Genomic DNA, 12,249 nt, shown 5'->3' with positions numbered 1-12,249 from the left:
TTAAACCCAAGACTGTGTTACCTGACCATACTTTAAACCTGAAACAGTCCTAGCTGCTTATCAGGGCAGGAATTCTCAGTGTCAGAGCTCCCTCCCTCCGACTCGTATGCATACCCCACCCTTGGGCAGCACAGATTTGCCCCTCTACAATGCGAAGCAGGGCATGTGCAGCTGCAGTCCACCAAACTTGGCCTGAACAGTCTGCCTGCCCCAGGGATGAGTACATCAGGCCTCCACCAACTGAGGTGTACAGAAACCTGTCAACCGGGCAGTGCAAGTGTCCCTCATCTCCAACGCGAAGGGGGCATGTGGAGCTGCTGACCATGACCTGAGCAGTTGGCCTCTCTGGGGCACCAGCAGTGACGGATCTCTTCCCCTGCTCTTTGGGACCCTTTGTGCTGTGTAAGTAACAAAGTTGTCAGTAGCAGAAAAATTGTTGTGCCTGAGCCTGTGTTCACGTGATGTGCCGTATAGCAACTTGCTCCACAGAATTTTGGCACAACTAGTGGGGTGAGCAGGGAAGTATGGAGTGGGTTGATTTTTTTTGGCAGTGCTTTTCTAGGTACTACCTTCCCTTTTGTACTGGAATGTCTTAGGCAACACAGGACTCATGGTTTTGTGGGATAAACTGAGTGGTTGCTATTGCCCTACCAGTCAGGGTAGAGGTTCTGACCCACTGCTGGGGGACCTAGGGTATGCTGATTCCATCCTCTGGGGAAAAGGTGACAATAAATGGTACTTTGAGAATTCCACCATGAATTCTGGTTCCATGCTGATATCAATGAGACTGGGTATTCCACTGCCTGGTGTACAGTTCCCTGGTTCATGGCCTCTTATATCAATGTTCTCATTCTGGAACCAGATATAATCACACTCAGGCCACCAAGACTGAACTTGAGGTTAATGCTGGTCATTATTTAGGAGACTATTATAACTGAAGATGGGGACGTGGAGTTGAAAATAAAAGTATGAGCTTCTCCAGAAAAGACACAGGATCTGAAAGATAGGTATGGACAGAAGTTTGCAGGGGTCTTCTCTCATGCCTGTCCTGACTTTATGGTGAAGGTGTAACTTCTACCCCGATCATTCTACCTGAGTGGAAGAATCCGGGCTGCCTCCCATCCAGTTCTGTCCTCCAACAAATTCTTAGTTACCTGGAGTTAATGGAAGAGGATACAAAGAATGGGGAGAGAGCAGCTTATAGTGTAGCAGCAGGCACTCTGTGGCCACAGTCTTTGTTTGGATCTTTCAGGGAGTCAGATGAGCATATCCCACTCTGAGTGACCTTCCCCAAATTCCAGCTAAGACTAGGGGTAACAAATAAGAAGCTGTGATCATGCTGTGACAACTGGGTGTCGGTATGTGGATATTCTACCCCTGCTCAAGGAATTTAGACCTTCATCAGATTCCAATTTTACAGCAGGACGATGATGATTTTATCAGAAATGGGCCTTCTGAGTAGGAAGACAAGCTTGTTCTCCTCCTCACCACAGGGCTTCTTTTGGGAGATGCAATTGAGTGGCTTTATGATACTCTCCCCACTTTGAGCTGACAAAGCAGCCAGACCAGTGGGCAGTACATTCCCACTTATTAATCTGGTGGGACCTGAAACCCACAGGATGGGTAAGCAGACACCCCTTCCTTTTGAGACCTCCTACTCCTGAGCTCTATTCTTGATGCTACTACAGCAAGAGATCCTGAAGGACGCAATAGATAGGATCTCCAACTGACAACTTTGGGAAAAACATAAACTAGAAGGAGGCCATAAATATTGTATAAGTGATGGACTATGCACTCTCAGTGCTCCCATCCCTGCTTCATTGTCCAACTGCAACAATATCGCTTCCCTGGGGAAAGCATGTTAGTGAACTCATAAAGGAACTTCTCTGTGAGTGTCCTCCATGCTACTATCTCTGCCTATAATAGCCTGGTGTGTCCAGTGAAAAAGGTAAGTGGAAAATGGTGGTTGAATATAGACAGGGAGGCACAGCAATTTATTGAGCTATTTGTCTATTACCACCAACATAGTCTTCATCTTGGTACTCTCCTGGTACCCATATATCAGGTGACATGAAAAGCAGGTACTTTCTACTGGGAAATAGAGGAAGAGTGGGCCTTGCAGTGGCAAAGAGTGGCCATTTCAACTGCCCTGCCTCTAGGACCTTTAAAGCTTGGATCTCCATTCCAGCTACAGATTTCTGCCACCCATGCAAACTGTTCCTTTGGCAAAAGGAAGAAACAACAGAAATTCACAGTCCCTTGAGTTTTTGGACCAAAACGTTCCCAGACACAGCCCAGCACTACTCTGCCTTTGAAAAACAAAGTCTGGTGTGCTATTGGGCTTTGGTGGAAGCAAAGGATCATCAAGAGGTCCCAGGCCCTTCTGAGGCTAGAAATCCCCATCATGTTATGGGTCCTGGGTAGTCATACCACTCACCTAGACAGTACTCAACAACAAAATATTGTCAAGTCTATGTGGTACATTCAGGATTGCACTTGCCTGGGGCCCCAAGGAATCACATACTTGCATGAGCAAGTAGTGTATGTGCCCCCCAACAATGATTCTGTTCCAACAGCAGGTGAGGGCCCTTCCCTTCTTGCATTGGCACCTTGAGGACCCTAACTAAGGAATGCCCCATTAGATGCTCAGTGCTGGTTCACTGATGGATGGACCAAGCTGAAGCCACCTGGCATCCACTGGGCAGCACCCACTGTTTCCCTTGTCTCCGACAGACTATATACCACTTCCAAAACGGGAAAAAGTACACAAAGTGCTGAATTGTGAGCAGTTCTCATAATTCAAGTTATCTCTACTTGGATCCAAGCATTCCCATGTATCTGTTTACTGACTCATGGGCCACTGCCAATGGCTTAGCTGTATGGTCAGATTAATGGAGGGATGCAATTGCAGAATCAGAGGAACCCCAGGGTGGGCAACGGACCTGTGAAAACAACTGGCAGTGTGGATAGGCACCAGTTTTGATACTCATGTTCATGCACATGGCAACAGCCTATATTATGATGAACATCACTGGACTATCCTAGCCAAAAAAAAAGGTACACTGAGAGCTTTTTGTCCTCAATGAGACCAGAAATTCTCCTGGGAGAGCAACAGTGAGCCCTGTCTGGAGGGTGAGATCGATGAACTTACCCTCAATGACATCTGCAAAATAACTAAATTTACCATGGCTGTTTTTACAGTAGGGTAGATCCACCATCAAAATGGATATGGAGGAATAGAGTATGGATTAGAGTGGACTTACTGATATTTTATTCATGAACTATTGTGATTAGTAATCGAAGAAAATGTGGCATTGGTGTGGAGAAAGTGACCATGGTGGCTGCTGGGGGTAGAGAGTGGGAGGAAGAGATGTGATGTGGGGGCATTTTTGGGGGTTGGAATTGGTGATGCAGGAACAGTTACTGGACATTGTATGTCCTCCCATGGCCCACTGGGTGGACTGTGGGAGAGTGTGGGCTATGGTGTGGACCATTGACCATGAGGTGCAGCGGTGCTCAGAGATGTATTCACCAAGTGCAATGAATGTCTCATGATCATGGAAGAGGTTGTTGTTATGGGGGGAGGAGTGGGGTGAGGGGGGTGGGGGATATATGGGGACCTCGTTTTTTTAAATGTAACATTAAAAAAATAAATAAAGACAAAAAAATGGATATGGAAATCCCAACACCATGAAATTATGGTCCCAGGAAGACAGAATATATCTCTCATTAAAAGAAGCCCAATCTGCTATTTACCAATGTGAGAGATGTGAACTACAAGCCAGAACCCGAAAAGGGCATTTAGAATCTATCTCTGAATGGGCAGCTGAAGGCCACTCATGCAAGTGGACTATATCAGTGTTCTCCTGCCATCCGAAAGTATGTCCTCTGCTTTGGTTGTGGCAGATACGTATGCATGCTATGGCCTTGCCTTTCTGGTTCATCAAGCAGATGATGTACATTCTTGGGATACCTTAGGAAAGAAGCTCTGCCACCCTTCAGGTATCCTGATTAGAACACAGTCTACTCAATGATGGGACCACACTCATGGAATTAGAGGGATCTTCCATATCACCTACCAACCACAGGCATTGTGAAGAACTTTAATAATCACCTAAAAAGAGAAGGTGGACTATTCATCTTGCTCGGAACCTCTGAAAGTTGAAGTCAGTTCCCTAGAAGGAAAACAAGTCCTCATCCTATTTCCTAGCAGAGGAGGGGCTAAGGATCAGGAGGAACCCAGGTTTGCTGTGCATCCACCTTTACACCAATCAATATGAGGATTCCCTGAAAGGGGAACTAAGGACATACCACTTGGGATGCTCCTTTTTAGCCACTGTCAGGGGACCACTCTGCTTTTCACCCCATTTTAACCCTCATATGCTTCCCAGGATGGTGGGTGGAAGGGGTTGGATGACAGAAGCAGGCCTAGAAGTCCTTAACACACGTGGGGTGACAAAACACTGAGCTGGACCTGTGGGGACAGACACTTGCATTCTGGAGGTTAGTGGATGACACCTACACCTGGTGGGTAAGCTACTCAGATCAATGGAAAAGAGATAATGTTATAGCTCAAGGCCAGGGGCAGACATATTGGGTGGCTTTTGAGGAAAAGAGAGGTCCTATAAATAAGCCAAGAATAATGTTCCCCATGGGAGGTGGATGCAAGAACACCCTGTCAAGACTAGTTACTGCTCTCTCCTTCCTGTTTTCTGCCTGGTGGCAACCTGTAAAAAAAATACCTTATCCGGCTGATCCAGACCATTACAGCAGCAGGGAGCATGACCAACTGCTGATCTGCCATCCAATCCCTGCTCTCTCTCCCCTCTTTGCCACGTAAAGATTGACACTCAGAGAGCTGATTTGTCCTACCACATGTTTGAGCTATCATCAGGAAGTCCGTAATTTACATCCTGTTAAAAAGATAAGGGCACAGTCATTGGCTGTGCACTCTTTTCCTCCACAACCCTCGACCACCAGTCAGGATGCAACAACACCTGATGTAATGAAACTGGCAAAAGGCTCAGTCATCTTTCCAATTTATTATCTTAAGCAAAGCATTTTTTGCCTTGGACAACCCATGATTCTGGATTTGCCTCTTCAGCAGGTCATTATTCCCACGGCTGGGAGTAAGCACAAAGGGACACATACACAACCTGTCAGCCACCTTGGCTGACATTGCTGAGTTCACAGCACAAGGTCTTCAGCTCAGAATAGTCATCAGACTCTCTAGCCAAAGTGGTGTTTGATAATCACATTGCCCTAGACATCCTCCTAGCCCAAGAACAAGGCGCATGTGCTTTTGCTAACACCTCTTGCTATATGTAGGTTAATACTTCAGGGGAGGTGGGGTAGATGATTAAAATCCAACATCAATCCCACTGGCTACAGATTATACAAACAAATTCCACGTGGGACCTCTTCAGCTGGAGGGTCGAGGGGCCCGGATGCAACTATCACTGCAGCAAGGTTTGATCACTCTGCTTGGAGAAATGCTGGCATAGGTAAAGCCCTCCTAATGTGCAGCAGCCTCTGGTTTTCCCAAGCCTTTACTGCCAGCAGTGTTGAAACCCATGGGTTGGTAGCCCTGACAGATTTCTGCCTTCAAGTCCTTGGTGGGAGGGGCTTCTGTTACAGAAGTTAATGAGGAGAAGGCTAAACCTGGTCAAGAGGTCAAGAGATATCATATTGGGAAAGTCAAGAAAACACCCAGCAGCCATTTCCCAGCCCTTGCCTACCTCCTCCTTTTCCATTGTGTGCAAATGTTTTAATAACTTTCCAATCCACAGCCTGGGGGCAGGAAGGGTGTGGTTTGGGATGGGGTGTTAGGTCTAATGGAGCAGGCTAATATTACCTTAAACTTGAAACTGGGAGCAAGCAGTTCAAACTGCTTATGAAGGCAGGGACTCTAGGTGCAGGGTTCCTTCCCCCCTCAGTGCAGGGCTGTATAAATGCACCACCCTTAGGCAGCACAGATTTGTCCCTCCTCCCTGAAAGGAAGCAGGGCATGCACTGACCCTGACCTGACCAGCTGCCCTTCATGGGGGGACAGTCTGAACTATGATCTCTTCCCATGCTCTTTGGACCATTTTTACTGTGTAAGTAATAAAGTGATCATTTGCTGAAAGTCTTTGTTTTACCTGAGCCTATGTTCCCACAAAGCACCCTGTAGCAATTTGCTTCACACTTGCCAACAGCACGTTATGCTTTGAGGTGTAAGTTGATCATTGTAATGTCATAGCCTTTGAAAGCCAAGTATCCAAATGAAATACAAAACATTTTACAGTAAAAAGAATTTCATAAATTTATTTAAATTAAATTATACATTTATATAGATGCCTCATATTTTAAGTCATTATTTTAACCTTTGTGAAATATTTACCATATTCCCAATGTAATTAGCAGAGAAATATGTGCAATTAATTTATAAATAAATAATATTGCTCTACTGAATGTATGAGGTGAGAGTTTATTAAAAGTTGCACATATATGTGCAAATACTTTTCAGCATGCTGAACATTCCCAATGCCCTATTTTCCGCCTGTTCTTCCCATCCTCTTCCCCGCAGAACCTCTGGTGACCACTCTCTTTAGATCAATGTTCCAAGTTCTTCCATTACTATAATAATGTCTACTTGGGTCCACGGTGGCATTCCTCCTTGGTTTAATTTTAAGAGATTGAAATTTACTTCCTTGACTCCATACACTGAACTAACATCCCACACGCATTTTTAAAATTGAATGAGCATGTGTTATTCAACGTAGTCCTTTTGAAAAACTTCAAAAGTTCCATATTTACGGTGGTTACTTCTAGGTACCAGAATTAATTAAATTTTTTTCTCCTGTCTCATGTTTGTTTTTCTGAATTTCCTGCAAGAAACCATAGTATTTGTTTCAATTTCTCAGCTGGCAAAACAAGGGTTGACTTAAAGAAAATAAATCTGTTGGCTCATTGCTTTGAGCCTAGGAGAAGGCCAACGTCGAGGAGTCAGCAAGGCAGTGCTTTCTCCCACTGGAGACCAGGGTCTCCCAGGCTGGCTGCTGGTGATCCTTGCTCCTAGGCTGTTCTGCCACATGGCACTGCACATGGTAGTGGCTCTCCCTCTTCTTCTGGGTTTGCTGACCTCCATACTTCCATCTTCTCGCTGCTTCATGTCGCTTCTTCCTCCTCTGTCCAATTTCCTTTGTTTCTAAGGACATCAGCCCTTTTGGACTAAGGCCTCCCTTTTTCAGTCTGAGCACATGTTAAGAACATCTGCCAAGGTCCTATTTACAAGGGGGGCTCACACAGCAGGGCTTGGATTAAGACCGGACATACCTTTTGTGAGTGACGTGATTAAATCCCCGGCATAGCATATGCATTTGAAGGGATTTTTAAGCTTTTTCATTTTTAACTCATATATGTAATGCATGTGACTAATTAATAATGTGAATATACTGCTGTACACTTTTTTAAAACAAACAATCCTCATACCCCTGTCCCCATCAGATTATTTTTTTGAAGTAAGATTATTTTTTTGAAGCAGGGGTGACTCGAAGACTGCGGGGTCCTCAGCCATGCGGGTGGCCTGGACACCGATCAGTTCCGCTGGAGAGGGCTTCTGCGCTGCTCTGCAGGCTAGGGTGTCAAAGCCCTCCAGACCAGATTTCTGGAGGGATCTTGGGTCACAGTGGCTCCGTTCTTCTGATGGGTTTCTCTCCTTATCCCTGCTTCTGGAACCCATGATTCTAGAATTTGGCCCTCGTAAAGCTGTGGAAGAACCAGAACTGAACCAGCCGCTGGGTTTCCTCTTAGGGGAAGAGTGAGGGTGCTGCTTGGAGGACACAGAGCTGATGGAGGCTGTGGAGAAGAATAAATTTATTCTCAATTTTGCAAGAAGGGGCGCACAACCAGAAAACGTGGCTGGCACACCGAACAAAGAATAACACAATTTATACCCTAAGCCTAGCATGCAAGCCCTTCCTCTGTTTCTCCATAGATTGGATACTTTTTTTATCTCCACTCTGTGGTTTTAGATGGAGGGCGCTTTTGCCATTCAAAGGCACTTGGTCTCCTTGGTTTTAGGGCCCTTGTGAGTGTATTGCCAGCTGCTCTCAGCCCTACCTATTGTGCTGAATGCACTCCTGGGTCTATTTTGTGGTCACAGAACTCAAGATGACACGCGTAGCTTTAGCTTTCAACACGGGGACCCTGTCCACACTCCCAGTGGCCTGTGTCAGGGTCACAGCAGGAGAGGATACGCCTGCCTTTCCTCCCTCCCGCTTGGGGAGGGGGTGACCCTTGTGCTCTGGAATCACTGGCTTTCAGGGGATGCTGCCCATGACTGACTGAGGAGGAGTCACGGGTGTCAGGTCCCTGAGGGCCTCGTCATAGCAAAATGCCTGGTGGTACAGCCTGATGGGTGAGGACTTCTTGCCTGGAGGCCCACTAGGCTCAAGAACAGGCACTTTGGGTTGTCTCAACGATGTTGAAAGACTGGGATCCAAGTGCTTTTTCTAGGTAGAATGCCAGAGCTGAGTCCTGCACCACAGTGATATGACGTCGCGGCTATGCTGATATACACATATTAATTTGGAATATTGTCCAGCCACTGCAGATTAGCAAAACTTCCCAGGAAAAGCCCATCCAGACATTCTGTTTCTCCACTGCCACTCTGAGTCGCAGCGGCACAGCCCAAACCCAAGCCATGCTGTGGGCAGTCTTGTGCCAGTGGCAACACTGAAGGTCTCTGACCTCATTTAAATACATTTTTATGACAAACTTGACATTGATTATAAAAAACTTTTTTTTTAAGGCCATACTGGGGATTGAACCCAGGACCTCATACATGGGAATCAGGAACTCAGTCACTTAAGCTACATCCACTCCCCTATAAAAAGCTTTTGATCCATTTTTATTTTCTTTTTTAATATTTTTATTAGATAAGATATAGGTTTATATAAAAATCATGAAGAAAATAAGTTGTTTCCCTACTCCCCCCACACACAAAATTTTGCCTATTATTAACACTTTGCATTAGTGTGGTACCTTTGTTATAACTAATGAAACAATATTAAAATTATTATAATTATGCTATAAACTATAGTCCATAGATTACATTAGCATTTGTTATTTTTGTTGTACTGTCCTATAGGCCTTTTATTCTCATCTAATTTCATCTTTATAAATTGATTTATATTTACATTTTATATGTGGAATAATAAAATCTAGAATACTGAGTATGGTCCCCTTCACTTAGTATAATGGGATTTTTTTCAGTCTGATATTAACATTTTGTAATATTAAACTACAGTTGTTCTGCTTCAAAGAAAAATGGTCTTACATATGTAATTTTACCCATGTTCATATTTCACATAATACATTTATATTTCACATAATATATTTAGTTCATAATAGTACTACTTTGTTTAATAGTAATATTTTGACAAAGCTCTTTAATCATTAGTTAAAAAGCTTTAAAAACAACGCACGTTATTGGTGGTAGGATGAGATGCTATATATGTTTGTTTGATGTTATATATGTTTGTTTTGTGAGTTCACAACTATTATATACTTATTGTTTATGTATGTTTATGTATGAGTGATATATTTCAATAAATTAAAAAAAATAGTGCAATCATATAGTACTTGTCCTTTTGTGTCTGGCTTGCTGCACTCAACATAATGCCCTCCAGTTTCATCCATGTTGTCATGTTTTGCAACCTCATTTCGTTTTACTGCTGCATAGTATTCCATCATGTACATACTCTACAATTTATTTTTCCATTCATCCATTGATGGACACCTCAGTTGTTTGCAACTTTTGGCTATCATGAATCATGTTACAATGAACATAGGTGTGCAAATGTCTATTGGTGTCACTGCTCTCAGTTCTTCTGGGTCTATATCTAGTAATGGTATTGCTGAGCCCCACGGCAAGTCTATATCCAACTTCCTTAGGAGCTGCAAAACAGTCCTCCACAGTGACTGTACCATTCTCCATCCCCACCAATAGTGAATAAGCGTTCCTATCTTTCCACATCCTCTCCAACATTTGCAGTTTTCTGACTGTTTAATAGTGGCCAGTCTAATAGGTATGAAATGATATCTCACAGTTTTGATTTGCATTTCCCTAATCACTAGTGATGTTAAACATTTTTTTATGTATTGCTTCGCCATTCATATTTTTTCTTTGGACAGTTGTCTTTTCAAGTCTTCTGCCCATTTTTTAATCAGAGAGTTTTTCTTTTTATTGTTGAGTTATATGATCTCGTTTATCAGTTATGTGATTGCCAAATATTTTCTCCCATTGAGTGGGCTGCCTTTTCACCCTTTTGACAAAGTTCCTTAAGTTGCAAAGTGTTGGATTTTGAGGAGGCCCATTTCTCTATTTTTTCTTTTGTTGCTTGTGCTTTGGTGTAAGGTTTAAGAAACTACCACTTACCACAAGATCTTGAAGACGTTTTCCTACATTTTCTTCTAGAGGTATTATGGTTGTTTTTATATTTAGTTCCTTGATCCATTTTGAGTTAATTTTGTATAAAGTGTGAGATAGGGGGCCATTTCACACATTATCATTTTTTTAATAGACTTTTTGGCCTTCTTGGGTGGACTTAACAACCTTGTCAAAAATCACTTGATTGTACATGCGGGGATTGATTTCTGAGTTCTCCATTTGGTTCCATTGGTCAATCTGTCTGTCCTTATGCCAGTACTATGCTGTTTTTACCTCTGTAGCTAAGTAATGCACTTTAAAGTCAGGAAGTGAAAATTCTACAATATTGTTGTTCTTTTTAAAAACAGTTTTGGCTTACTTTTCCAAATAAATCTGGTTATGATTTTTGATTTCTGAAAAAAAGGTTGTTGGGATATTTATTGGGATTGCATTGAATCTGTAAATCAGTTTGACTAGAATGGACATCTCAACAATATTTAGCCTTCCAATCCATGAACACAATATCCTTCCATTTATTTAAGTCTTCAGTTTCTTTTAGCAATGCTTTGTAGTTTTTTGAATACAGGTCCTTTATGTCTTTGATTAAGTTTGTTGCTAAATATTTGATTGTTTTTGTCACTATTATAAATAAAACTTTTTCCTGATTTCCACCTTAAGTGGCACATCAGTAGTGTATATAAATGTTATTGATTTTTGCTTATTAATCTTATTTTCTGGCACTTTGATGAACTCATCTATTTATTCTATTAGCCTTGTTTTAGATTTTTCAGGATTTTCTATAATAGATATAGAATCATGCCATCAGTGAATAGTGAAAGTTTTACTTCTTCCTTCCCTATTTTGGTGCCTTTTATTTCTTCTTTCAGTCTAACTGCTCTAGCTAGAATGTCTAGCACAATATTGACTAATAATGATGACAGTGGGCATCCTTTTCTTGTTTGTGATCTCAGTGGGAAATCTTTCAGTCTTTTGCCACTGAGTATAATGCTAACTGTACGTTTTTCATATAAGCACTTTACCATATTGAGAAAGTTTCCCTCTATTACTATCTTTCATAGTGTTTTTATCAAGAAAGGGTGGTATATTTTGCCAAATGCATTTTCTGCATCAATCGAGATGATCCTATGATTTTTCTTCTTTAATTTATCGATGTGGTTCAATACACTAATTGATTTTCTTGTGTTGAACCACCCTTGCATACCTGGGATAAAACCCACTTGATTGTGGGGTATAATTCTATTAATGTGCTTTTTGATTTGCATTGCAAGTGTTTTGTTGGGGATTTTTGCACCTGTATTTATTATAAACATTGGTCTGTAGTTTAGTTTCTTTTCATAGGATTTTTATCTGGTTTTGGTATTAGGGTGATGTTGGCTTTATAGAATGAGTTTAGTAAAACTCTTTCCTGTTCAATTTTTTGGAACCAGCTTAAGAAAGATCAGTATCAGTTCCTCTTTGAATGACTGGTAGAACTCACCTGTGAAGTCATCTGGTCCTGGGCTTTTCATCTTTGGGAGGCTTTTGATGGCTTTTACAATCTCTTTACTTGTGATTGGTTTGTTGAGATTTTCTATTTCTTCTGGGGTCAATGTTGGTGGTGCCTGTGTTTCTAGGAATTTATCTATCTCCTCCACTTTGTCTGTTTTATGGCATATAGTTGTTGATAGTATCCTCTTACGATCTCTCTTACTTTTAAGGGGTCAGTAGAGATGATCCCATCTCATTTCTGATTTTATTTATTTGTATCTTCTCTCTTTTTCTTTGTCAGTCTAGCTAAGAATTTGTGGATTTCATTGATCTTCTCAAAGAACCAA

Source organism: Dasypus novemcinctus, chromosome 1 (genome assembly GCF_030445035.2).
Source record: "Dasypus novemcinctus isolate mDasNov1 chromosome 1, mDasNov1.1.hap2, whole genome shotgun sequence".
Lineage (NCBI taxonomy): Eukaryota > Metazoa > Chordata > Mammalia > Cingulata > Dasypodidae > Dasypus > Dasypus novemcinctus.
The sequence above is the reverse complement of the archived record's forward strand: the minus strand, read 5'-3'. Positions refer to the sequence as shown.